Here is a 12,904-nt window from a genome sequence, read left to right on the forward strand (position 1 = left end):
TCAAGCTTTTGAGTGGTATAGTTTTGTATATTGTTATTGAAACTTCATAATATTTAACTTAAGTATACATTTAGTCAAGAATTATAGTTTGGAAAAAGTCTAACTAGTAAAATGTTTAGACGTTATGTGAAAACTAGTAAAAGTATATAAATAAATATAAAGAGACTTACTCATGTTTATGATCTCTGCTGAATAAAGTGCTTCATTCTTTTTTTTTCTGAGGAAATCCATTTCTCAAATCCTCAACCACGTCACATCTTTTTGGGGTGAATTATGTGTTATTCCTCTCATCGCGAAGCAAACAGTAAAATAAAAGCACTTGAACAACAGTCTGGCTGCTTTTTCTTCTGTGTGGGCGTATTCAAGCCGCGCTTCAGTTTGAATCTGAATAGAGCGTTCAGCGCGGGGGCGTGGTCACATTAGATATAATGAAGGGAGACGTGAAAAAAGGACATCGCCTTGTTTTCATATGGATTACTTTATCACAGAATATTTGTTTTCGGCAGCACTTTGTAAGGGAAACAGGTCAATTTAGCTCAAAGGGATTTTAAAGGGAATTTGAACAGAATCACTGTTTCACGGCTGTTCACGGAGACGCGCCTGCGGTTCAGTGAACGAGCCGTTTAACATCAAATCTGCGCTGGATACTAATATCCAAACTATAGTGAAAACACTATCAATTAGCACAGTAACAAGATCGGCAGTTTAAGACATTAACTTGTAAGCACAAAACACAAGATACTTCTCTTTTCAATATGAATAAGGCTTTATTAGATAAATCTAAGACATATAAACTAATCTAACACATAAACGCACGCACACACACATTCACACAAGTTGCAGGAATATCGAAAGTTAGGGAAAGATGAGTTTAAGAGAATGGAAATATGGAATCCCAAGTTAACAGCAATACGTTAAATTGCATAGACATGAACAACCATCAATCACGTAATTAGCCCTTGCATTGAGTTCCTCAATGTGACTAAAATTATATTAGATACACCAGCACAACAAATATCTGGGGATACGTTGCCTTAGTTTCCTGTGAAAGGGACTCCCGTTGAAAGGGGTATCCCGGTGTCGCTGATTGGCTGGAAGTTCAGTTGGCTGAAGTGACGTCTTGGGGAGCCCGTGCTTGGGCGTTGTGTGGCTGGTCGGAGTTCAAACGCGCAGACGAGGTCGACGTTACAAAACTTAACTCAGAACACGAAACTCTCAAACGGAAAAGAAAAGAAATAAAGTTTGACGAGACTAGGTTGTGTTCCTTCTCATTGTGGCATAAGTAGCAGCAGGCAGGCACGCTGGAACCGCGCTCAAAGAACCATGATGACTAACCACATGGCTAGATGCTACAAGCTAAAGCTAGGTAGCAAAGCTACAAGCTAAGAGCAGGCATGACTGATAGCACGAGCAAGGCTGGAACTAAAAGCCGACATGGCTAATAGCAGCAGGCAGACTAGAACTAAAAGCAAAATTTCATGGGATCCAAAGTATTTAAAACTTCCTTGTTGGCCAACCCTCAAATGTTGCCTTGACCAATCAGATATGTTCTTGGGGTGGGTATCATAAATCATTTGTTTATCTTACCAAGCATGTGGTTCTTGCCTCACAGGGTCTAATTTTGGACATGATTCCTATAACATGATTATGATATATTTTACAAATAAATGATTGTCAGGACAATATCAAGCAAGAAAATGCGATTATTTCAATACTAGACATGACTAGGTATCCTATAGTTATCAAAAGACATACACAATAAGTGATTATACATGATAGTCAAATGTGTGGGTTACACGTAAATGAATATGGAGTTAAGCAATGGAATGATTCATTCATAAGTCTTTTTTGAGTTCATTCTGGTCCATATATAATGTATAAAAAGGGTTTCTTTGCCATTCTCTGGCAAAGGACTTTTCTGTGAAGACAAAGGTTTAAAGCCCTTCCCCCTTAGGAATTTCAGTCTGGTTCCACTGGCTGGGGGGGGAAGTCAATGCAATTATTTAACTTGATCTCCTGGGTTTACATGTGATGTCCAGCGTTGCACTCCAATCACGAACAATACATTTGACAATCTCTTCTTCGAATTAAAATTGTCAATAATTGTTCTATTGGTGTTAATGTTGAAAGCTGTTGTGTGAACAAGTTGGTTGGTTGGTTATCTTGCTTGGTTCTTGTGGCACTAGAACTGATTTATGACTTCCTGAGGAATTCAGCTCATGTTTCACTGCACACAGCTCTGATAGACTCTTTGATTTGTCTGATTTGACTCATTTCTGCTACAACTTGTTTAGTTTAAAAGTAGAAATGTCAAGCTTTCTATAGATATCTCTCATGTCTCTTCATTGAGTATTCACAGAGTTAGAGGTTCATTTGAATGACGTGTTTGTAAATGAAGATCAGCGCAGACAAAGGCTGCAGACAGCACATCTTGTTTGTTATCTTTATTTTATAAGTGCACAAAGTTTTGTTGTTATTATGTCTGTATCCAAAAAGGAAACCATTTATTGGGTTACAGTCAGCTTGCTGACTGAGCTGGGTTGTTTGCAAGTGGGTCAGGCAGCAGTGTTGCACACAAACTGAGCAGAAGCTTGTCTGTTCTTGTAGTCGTGGCCGAGTGGTAAAGGCGATGGACTAGAAATCCATTGGGGTCTCCCCACGCAGGGTCGAATCCTGCAGACTACGCTGAAGGCCATGAGGAAAAGCGTCCATGAATTTTTCAAGGTCCTCCCACTGATTTGCGAAATGTCCTGTCCCTCTTCGATGGACCAACACGCCGCTGGTGCTTCTGGTATTCGGGCTCCAGGGGCTAACTTGGGTGAGCCAGTGGCACGCCATGATCGTATAGTGGTTAGTACTCTGCGTTGTGGCCGCAGCAACCCTGGTTCGAATCCGGGTCACGGCAACACTCTGGCGTTGAGTGTACGGGAAGGTTGACATTTTTTTACCACCTCATCTTTCTTCTCTATTTTGTTTTTGACGCTTGGCCTGTGCAGGGAGCCACCAGACAAGGGGGCAGGCAGCCTACCGCTAGATGTAGTCGTGGCTGAGAGGTTAAGGCGATGGACTTGAAATCCATTGGGGTCTCTCTGCGCAGGTTCGAACCCTGCCGACTACGGGAGGGCTTTGCAGTGTTGCTTTAGCTTTCTGTGATGGTAATTGTGCCTTCTATGGTCCTTTGTCCTAACTGCTTCTAGCTTTCATCCCGTGACACCTGGGTCTCTTCTGGGCAGCTTGTTGTAAAACTGCTGTTATATAAAAGGTGATCCACTAGATCCCGGATAGCTCAGATGGTAGAGCATCAGACTTTTAATTTGGGGGTCCAGGGTTCAAGTCCCTACCACCACAGGGGTAGCACGTGTCCAGACTAGCATGGGAAATCAGGTTTTAGCTTGATATCTCTTCAGAAAGCTGAGACATGGACTTGCCACGTACAATCTATCCCATTGTAAAAAATACAGACTGTTTGTGGTCAGTGGAATTCTCAATCAATCAATCACCTTTATTTATATAGTGCTTTAAACAAAATACATTGCGCCAAAGCACTGAACAACATTCATTTGGAAAACAGTGTCTCAATAATGCAAAATGATAGTTAAAGGCAGTTCATCATTGAATTCATTGATGTCATCTCTGTTCAGTTGAAATAGTGTCTGTTTTAATTTGCAATCAAGTCAACGATATCTCTGTAGATGAAGTGACCCCAACTAAGCAAGCCAGAGGCGACAGCGGCAAGGAACCGAAACTCCATCGGTGACAGAATGGAGAAAAAAACCTTGGGAGAAACCAGGCTCAGTTGGGGGGCCAGTTCTCCTCTGACCAGACAAAACCAGTAGTTCAATTCCAGGCTGCAGCAAAGTCAGATTGTGCAGAAGAATCATCTGTTTCCTGTGGTCTTGTCCTGGTGCTCCTCTGAGACAAGGTCTTTACAGGGGATCTGTATCTGGGGCTCTAGTTGTCCTGGTCTCCGCTGTCTTTCAGGGCAGTAGAGGTCCTTTCTAGGTGCTGATCCACCATCTGGTCTGGATACGTACTGGATCCGGGTGACTGCAGTGACCCTCTGATCTGGACACAGACTGGATCTGGTGGCCACGGTGACCTCGGAACAAGAGAGAAACAGACAAATATTAGCGTAGATGCCATTCTTCTAATGATGTAGAAAGTACGGTGTTATGTGAAGTGTTCCGGTTCCAGTTTACCTAATTAATGCAGCCTAAAAATCCTTTAACGGATTTGGATATTAAAAGCATATTAGTATGTTATGTGTATGCCAGGTTAAAGAGATGGGTCTTTAATCTAGATTTAAACTGCAAGAGTGTGTCTGCCTCCCGAACAATGTTAGGTAGGTTATTCCAGAGTTTAGGCGCCAAATAGGAAAAGGATCTGCCGCCCGCAGTTGATTTTGATATTCTAGGTATTATCAAATTGCCTGAGTTTTGAGAACGTAGCGGACGTAGAGGAGTATAATGTAAAAGGAGCTCATTCAAATACTGAGGTGCTAAACCATTTAGGGCTTTATAAGTAATAAGCAATATTTTAAAATCTATACGATGTTTGATAGGGAGCCAGTGCAGTGTGGACAGGACCGGGCTAATATGGTCATACTTCCTGGTTCTAGTAAGAACTCTTGCTGCTGCATTTTGGACTAGCTGTAGTTTGTTTACCAAGCGTGCAGAACAACCACCCAATAAAGCATTACAGTAGTCTAACCTTGAAGTCATAAATGCATGGATTAACATTTCTGCATTTGACATTGAGAGCATAGGCCGTAATTTAGATATATTTTTGAGATGGAAAAATGCAGTTTTACAAATGCTAGAAACGTGGCTTTCTAAGGAAAGATTGCGATCAAGTAGCACACCTAGGTTCCTAACTGATGACGAAGAATTGACAGAGCAACCATCAAGTCTTAGACAGTGTTCTAGGTTATTACAAGTAGAGTTTTTAGGCCCTATGATTAACACCTCTGTTTTTTCTGAATTTAGCAGTAAGAAATTACTCGTCATCCAATTTTTTATATCGACTATGCATTCCATTAGTTTTTCAAATTGGTGTGTTTCACCGGGCTGCGAGGAAATATAGAGCTGCGTATCATCAGCATAACAGTGAAAGCTAACACCATGTTTCCTGATGATATCTCCCAAGGGTAACATATAAAGCGTGAAGAGTAGCGGCCCTAGAACTGAGCCTTGAGGTACTCCATACTGCACTTGTGATCGATATGATACATCTTCATTCACTGCTACGAACTGATGGCGGTCATATAAGTACGATTTAAACCATGCTAATGCACTTCCACTGATGCCAACAAAGTGTTCAAGTCTATGCAAAAGAATGTTGTGGTCAATTGTGTCAAACGCAGCACTAAGATCCAATAAAACTAATAGAGAGATACACCCACGATCAGATGATAAGAGCAGATCATTTGTAACTCTAAGGAGAGCAGTTTCAGTACTATGATACGGTCTAAATCCTGACTGGAAATCCTCACATATACCATTTTTCTCTAAGAAGGAATATAATTGTGAGGATACCACCTTTTCTAGTATCTTGGACAGAAAAGGGAGATTCGAGATTGGTCTATAATTAACTAGTTCTCTGGGGTCAAGTTGTGGCTTTTTTATGAGAGGCTTAATAACAGCCAGTTTGAAGGTTTTGGGGACATGTCCTAATAACAATGAGGAATTAATAATAGTCAGAAGAGGACCTATGACTTCTGGAAGCACCTCTTTTAAGAGCTTAGATGGTATAGGGTCTAACATACATGTTGTAAGTTTAGATGATTTAACAAGTTTATACAATTCTTCCTCTCCTATAGTAGAGAATGAGTGGAACTGTTCCTCAGGGGGTCTATAGTGCACTGTCTGATGCGAAACTGTAGCTGACGGCTGAATGGTTGCAATTTTATCTCTAATAGTATCGATTTTAGAAGTAAAGTAGTTCATAAAGTCATTACTGCTGTGGTGTTGGGAAATGTCAACACTTGTTGAGGCTTTATTTTTCGTTAATTTAGCCACTGTATTGAATAAATACCTGGGGTTATGTTTGTTTTCTTCTAAAAGAGAAGAAAAGTAATCAGATCTAGCAGTTTTTAATGCTTTTCGGTAGGATATGCTACTTTCCCGCCAAGCAATACGAAATACCTCTAGTTTTGTTTTCCTCCAGCTGCGCTCCATTTTTCGGGCTGCTCTCTTTAGGGTGCGAGTATGCTCATTATACCATGGTGTCAAACTGTTTTCCTTAACCTTCCTTAAGCGTAAAGGAGCAACTGTATTTAAAGTGCTAGAAAAGAGAGAGTCCATAGTTTCTGTTACATCATCAAGTTGTTCTGAGGTTTTGGATATGCTAAGGAAATCGGATACATCAGGAAGATAACTTAAAAAGCTGTCTTTTGTGGTAGAAGTGATGGTTCTTCGATACTTGTAACAAGAAGTAGAATTTACAATTTTGGCTATATGAAGTTTACACAGAACTAAATAATGATCTGAGATATCATCACTTGGCTGAATAATTTCAACACTATCAACATCAATTCCATGTGACAGTATTAAATCTAGAGTATGATTTCGACAATGAGTAGGTCCTGAAACGTGTTGTCTAACACCAATAGAGTTCAGAATGTCTATAAATGCTGATCCCAATACATCTTTTTCATTATCGACATGGATATTAAAATCACCAACTATTAAGACTTTATCTGCAGCCAGAACTAACTCGGATGTAAAATCACCAAACTCTTTAATAAAGTCTGTATGGTGCCCTGGTGGCCTGTATACAGTAGCCAGTACAAACATAACAGGGGATTTATCATTAACATTGGTTTCTCTGGATAATGTTATATGAAGCACCATTACTTCAAACGAGTTATACTTGAAGCCTGCCCTCTGAGAAATCCTGAAAACTTTATTATAAATTGAAGCAACACCTCCCCCTTTGCCTTTTAGACGCGGCTCGTGTTTATAACAATAATCTTGGGGGGTGGACTCATTTAAAATAATGTAATCATCAGGTTTTAGCCAGGTTTCTGTCAAGCAGAGCACATCTATATTATGATCAGTTATCATATTATTTACAAAAAGTGTTTTCGTAGAAATGGATCTGATATTCAATAAGCCAATCTTTATCATTTGTTTATCCATATTGCATTTGTTTTTTATTTGTTGAACCTCAATTTAAATTGTTAACCTTAACTTGGTTTGGACGTTTTTTGTATTTTCTAGTTCGTGGAACAGACACAGTCTCTATAGTGTGATATCTAGGTGAAAGAGTCTCTATGTGCTGAGAATTAACTGACCTCTGTGACGGGAGGCAGCTAGCAGACGGTCGGTTTAGCCAGTCTGTCTGCTTCCTGACCTGGGCCCCAGTTAGTCAAGTATAAACACTAAGACTATTTGCCATATTTCTAGACAGAAGAGTGGCGCCACCCCAGGAGGGATGCAGACCATCTCTTTTAAACAGGTCTGGTCTGCCCCAAAAGCTCGTCCAATTGTCTATATAACCTATGTTATTCTGTGGGCACCACTTAGACATCCAGCCATTGAGTGATGACAATCTGCTATGCATCTCATCACCACGGTAAGCAGGCAGGGGACCAGAGCATATTACAGTGTCTGACATCGTGCTTGCAAGTTCACACACCTCTTTAAAGTTATTTTTAGTGATCTCCGACTGGCGAAGTCGAACATCATTAGCGCCGGCATGAATAACAATCTTACTGTATTTACGTTTAGCATTAGCCAGCACTTTTAAATTTGCCAAGATGTCAGGCGCTCTGGCTCCCGGTAAACATTTGACTATGGTGGCTGGTGTCTCTATATTCACGTTCCGTACAATAGAATCGCCAATAACTAGAGCACTTTCATCAGGTTTCTCAGTGGGTGCATCACTGAGTGGGGAGAACCTGTTTAATGTTTTGATCGGAACAGAAGAGCGGTGTTTTGACCCACGACTACGCTGCCTCACCGTCACCCAGTTGCCCTGCTGCAGGGGCTCTGCTGGAACCGGACAATGTACAGGAATCCCTGAGCTAGAAGCATCCAAAGCCATATCTAGAGCCCTAACATTCTTACTGTCCTCAATTAAAGTTTGGATGCGTGTCTCTAATTCTGAAATCTTCTCTGTCAGCCTAACTGTTTCCCTGCATTTATCACATGTGAATCCCTCATCAGCGACAGAGATAGATAAACTGTACATGTGGCAAGAGGTGCAAATAACAATTGTAGGAGAAGCCATTACTCACCGTGCTTGATGAAATATTCTTACTGCGGTTGTTTGATGAACTTGTGGAAAACTGCAGCGTGAGAGAGGAGAGGAGAGGAGAAAAGAAAACGCTAATGACAAGCTAACGAGTGCTAACACTTTGCAGGTGTGCTGCAGTCACGGAAGAGTGAACGATCAAAGTTAATCTGATAAGATTGATCGGTAATATCAGAAATATGGTGTGAATTAAGTTATATTTTACAATTAAAAAAACAAACAAACAGACAGTGATAGTAAGAAAGATTATAGAGAAAAAATATAAAATAAAAACAGCTACATGGAGCTATGATTAGCTACAGAAGGCCAACAGGAAGTAGAGAAAACACTGTCCAACAGCGACACCAACAGGCACCAGACTCTCGAGATTACACATATTAACATATATTACACATATTAACATATTACACATATATTTAGACTCACAATTCTGAGGGTTTAACACCTCTGGGTGCTTCGGGAGTAAGCGAGGAGCCACCTGAACAGGTTTATTGGCAGATTCGTTGACCATTGTGTTGAATTTCAAGAAGGTTAGCCATGTGTTAGAAACTGCTACGGCTTGCATCATTTTATCAGAAAATAACACTCCAGATGGATGTGTTTTAAAGTTCGTCAAGGGGATAAAAAGGCTACTTGTGGGCACATAGGGGATCAGGGGGACACATAGACAGCTTGCGGTCACAGTTTTTGTATTACCAGTGGACAGAAGCGCAATTAGTGGTCACATAGGCGGTGAGAGGGACGGATGGGCTGTTTGTGGTGACACAGGTGATCATTGGGACAGACAGGGCCGGCGCGCAGGGGTCTAAGGAGGGCCTGCCACGTACCCCCTTTTAGACACCCCTTGAGACCCTGCCTTACGTGATGGCCTAGGTGGAATAAGACCCTTACACAAGAGGACAGAGTTCATTCGGCGTGGCAGTCTACGCAGAGTTTCCTAAAATCTCGTCTTTGGTGTTTCTCAGAAGAAAGCCACACAGGCTTGGAATGTCACAGTTGTGGGTTAGGTTTAGGTCAAACAATGACTGCTCTTTCATTTCTGCATCAACTTTACCTTTAGTGACTGTATTAATGCCTATTGGCCGCAAAGCCTTGGAAGCGTTGAGTTCCTCCTGAACAGAAACCCACCTGAACAATTTTGAAAAAGAGATCCAGTGTTCCCGCCCAGTTTCGAACTGGGGACCTTTCACGTGTAAGGCGAACGTGATAACCTCTACACTACGGAAACCTGTGGCGAAGGTGTCAGACCTTTTCATCTCATGCATCTTGGAGCGCGAATCAAATTACAAATTGCGTTGCGCTCTTCAGTTCGCAAATACCTTCTATTTTTAGCAGCAAACCGGGAATTTCTCCAGTTGTTTGCGGGAATCCTCTGTGGCCATTTCTTCTTTGCTTTTTTCCCCACTTTCATTTAATATGTGTATATTTATATGTTGTACGAAATATTGGGTCTTTGAGTGCACCGGCCATCTGTTCATCTAAACTACCAGGTCAAAAGTACAGAGTACTGTCTGCGTGGGTATTACCGCTGCCTAGTGTGGCTTAACAATTATCTCTACACCTGTGTAAAGACGGGCCTTCGTGATGCAGAGCTGCTGCTCAACAGAGGGCCACTCAGGCAAATCTCTTTTTTCGTGTTCCTCAGAAGAAAGCCAGACAGGCTTGGAATGTCACAGTTGTGGGATAGGTTTAGGTCAAACAATGACTGCTCTTTCATTTCTGCATCAACTATACCTTTAGTGACTGTGTTCATGCCTCTTGGCCGCAAAGCCTTGCTAGAATTGAGTTCCTCCTCAACAGAAACCCACCTAAACGATTGTGAAAAGAGATTCAGTGTTCCCGCCCAGTTTCGAACTGGGGACCTTTCGCGTGTGAGGCGAACGTGATAACCACTACACTACGGAAACCCACTTCCTAAGCAAGTCCGAAATCATTGTGTGCAGGCTCAGCAAAATGCGCATAAAGGCTAAACCTTCTGAAGCCAACTGCCGGCTCAAAGGGGTTCATACATTTCTTCAAAAGGGGACAGCTGTTTCTGCTCGGTTTCGAACCGAGGACCTTTCGCGTGTTAGGCGAACGTGATGACCACTACACTACAGAAACTCCACAGTCTAGCGCTAGAGTGCCTTTTGGGCGAATATTTATAGTGTGATGTGCCCGAAAGCAAATAGACAATCGGCGTAATTCCCACGCACAAGAGGACAGAGTTCATTCGGCCTGGCAGTCTATGCAGAGTTTCCTGAAACGCTACCCTTAACTTACCTCGGAATTAAACACTTGCAGCTTGATATCAAGCCGAAACCTGCCTTCCTGTGGTAGTCTCAAACTAACATACCAAAAGTTCCAAGAACTCAGGAGAAACTCGAAAATTTCTCTTGGTGATTTTTGTTGGTCAAATTTTCGAGTTTCTCCAATCTTCTTGAAACTTTTAGTTTTTTTGAGCCGAGATTTCAAGTTTCTCCAATCTTATTGAAACTCACCACAGGGGTAGCACGTGTCCAGACTAGCATGGGAAATCAGGTTTTAGCTTGATATCTCTTCAGAAAGCTGAGACATGGACTTGCCACGTACAATCTATCCCATTGTAAAAAATACAGACTGTTTGTGGTCAGTGGAATTCTGAGGGTTTAACACCTCTGGGTGCTTCGGGAGTAAGCGAGGAGCCACCTGAACAGGTTTATTGGCAGATTCGTTGACCATTGTGTTGAATTTCAAGAAGGTTAGCCATGTGTTAGAAACTGCTACGGCTTGCATCATTTTATCAGAAAATAACACTCCAGATGGATGTGTTTTAAAGTTCGTCAAGGGGATAAAAAGGCTACTTGTGGGCACGTAGGGGATCAGGGGGACACATAGACAGCTTGCGGTCACAGTTTTTGTATTACCAGTGGACAGAAGCGCAATTAGTGGTCACATAGGCGGTAAGAGGGACTGATGGGCTGTTTGTGGTGACACAGGTGATCATTGGGACAGACAGGGCCGGCGCGCAGGGGTCTAAGGAGGGCCTGCCACGTACCCCCTTTTAGACACCCCTTGAGACCCTGCCTTACGTGATGGCCTAGGTGGAATAAGACCCTTACACAAGAGGACAGAGTTCATTCGGCGTGGCAGTCTACGCAGAGTTTCCTAAAATCTCGTCTTTGGTGTTTCTCAGAAGAAAGCCACACAGGCTTGGAATGTCACAGTTGTGGGTTAGGTTTAGGTCAAACAATGACTGCTCTTTCATTTCTGCATCAACTTTACCTTTAGTGACTGTATTAATGCCTATTGGCCGCAAAGCCTTGGAAGCGTTGAGTTCCTCCTGAACAGAAACCCACCTGAACAATTTTGAAAAAGAGATCCAGTGTTCCCGCCCAGTTTCGAACTGGGGACCTTTCGCGTGTAAGGCGAACGTGATAACCTCTACACTACGGAAACCTGGGGAGAAGGTGTCAGATCTTTTCATCTCATGCATCTTGGAGCGCGAATCAAATTACAAATTGCGTTGCGCTCTTCAGTTCGCAAATACCTTCTATTTTTAGCAGCAAACCGGGAATTTCTACAGTTGTTTGCGGGAATCCTCTGTGGCCATTTCTTCTTTGCTTTTTTCCCCACTTTCATTTAATATATGTATATTTATATGTTGTACGAAATATTGGGTCTTTGAGTGCACCGGCCATCTGTTCATCTAAACTACCAGGTCAAAAGTACAGAGTACTGTCTGCGTGGGTATTACCGCTGCCTAGTGTGGCTTAACAATTATCTCTACACCTGTGTAAAGACGGGCCTTCGTGATGCAGAGCTGCTGCTCAACAGAGGGCCACTCAGGCAAATCTCTTTTTTCGTGTTCCTCAGAAGAAAGCCAGACAGGCTTGGAATGTCACTGTTGTGGGATAGGTTTAGGTCAAACAATGACTGCTCTTTCATTTCTGCATCAACTATACCTTTAGTGACTGTGTTCATGCCTCTTGGCCGCAAAGCCTTGCTAGAATTGAGTTCCTCCTCAACAGAAACCCACCTAAACAATTGTGAAAAGAGATTCAGTGTTCCCGCCCAGTTTCGAACTGGGGACCTTTCGCGTGTGAGGCGAACGTGATAACCACTACACTACGGAAACCCACTTCCTAAGCAAGTCCGAAATCATTGTGTGCAGGCTCAGCAAAATGCGCATAAAGGCTAAACCTTCTGAAGCCAACTGCCGGCTCAAAGGGGTTCATACATTTCTTCAAAAGGGGACAGCTGTTTCTGCTCGGTTTCGAACCGAGGACCTTTCGCATGTTAGGCGAACGTGATGACCACTACACTACAGAAACTCCACAGTCTAGCGCTAGAGTGCCTTTTGGGCGAATATTTATAGTGTGATGTGCCCGAAAGCAAATAGACAATCGGCGTAATTCCCACGCACAAGAGGACAGAGTTCATTCGGCCTGGCAGTCTATGCAGAGTTTCCTGAAACGCTACCCTTAACTTACCTCGGAATTAAACACTTGCAGCTTGATATCAAGCCGAAACCTGCCTTCCTGTGCTAGTCTCAAACTAAGAAACCAAAAGTTCCAAGAACTCAGGAGAAACTCGAAAATTTCTCTTGGTGATTTTTGTTGGTCAAATTTTCGAGTTTCTCCAATCTTCTTGAAACTTTTAGTTTTTTTGAGCCGAGATTTCAAGTTTC

At 42.3% G+C, this 12,904-nt stretch overlaps 7 non-coding genes across 7 annotated transcripts; 1 reads left to right on the forward strand and 6 right to left on the reverse strand.

The window, feature by feature from the left end:
- The first annotated feature begins 2,833 nt into the window (after window positions 1-2,833).
- Window positions 2,834-2,905, forward strand: trnah-gug (transfer RNA histidin (anticodon GUG)). The gene has a single exon. It is a non-coding gene; the product is annotated as a tRNA-His (tRNA).
- A 6,506-nt stretch (window positions 2,906-9,411) lies between these two features.
- trnav-uac (transfer RNA valine (anticodon UAC)) lies at window positions 9,412-9,484 on the reverse strand. Its single transcript has one exon. It is a non-coding gene; the product is annotated as a tRNA-Val (tRNA).
- Window positions 9,485-10,090: 606 nt separating this feature from the next.
- Window positions 10,091-10,163, reverse strand: trnav-cac (transfer RNA valine (anticodon CAC)). The gene has a single exon. It is a non-coding gene; the product is annotated as a tRNA-Val (tRNA).
- Window positions 10,164-10,286: 123 nt separating this feature from the next.
- trnav-aac (transfer RNA valine (anticodon AAC)) lies at window positions 10,287-10,359 on the reverse strand. Its single transcript has one exon. It is a non-coding gene; the product is annotated as a tRNA-Val (tRNA).
- Window positions 10,360-11,600: 1,241 nt separating this feature from the next.
- Window positions 11,601-11,673, reverse strand: trnav-uac (transfer RNA valine (anticodon UAC)). Its single transcript has one exon. It is a non-coding gene; the product is annotated as a tRNA-Val (tRNA).
- A 606-nt stretch (window positions 11,674-12,279) lies between these two features.
- On the reverse strand, window positions 12,280-12,352 carry trnav-cac (transfer RNA valine (anticodon CAC)). Its single transcript has one exon. It is a non-coding gene; the product is annotated as a tRNA-Val (tRNA).
- Window positions 12,353-12,475: 123 nt separating this feature from the next.
- On the reverse strand, window positions 12,476-12,548 carry trnav-aac (transfer RNA valine (anticodon AAC)). Its single transcript has one exon. It is a non-coding gene; the product is annotated as a tRNA-Val (tRNA).
- Window positions 12,549-12,904: the final 356 nt, after the last annotated feature.

The sequence above is a fragment of the Carassius gibelio genome, chromosome A20 (assembly GCF_023724105.1).
Source record: "Carassius gibelio isolate Cgi1373 ecotype wild population from Czech Republic chromosome A20, carGib1.2-hapl.c, whole genome shotgun sequence".
Taxonomy (NCBI): Eukaryota; Metazoa; Chordata; class Actinopteri; order Cypriniformes; family Cyprinidae; genus Carassius; species Carassius gibelio.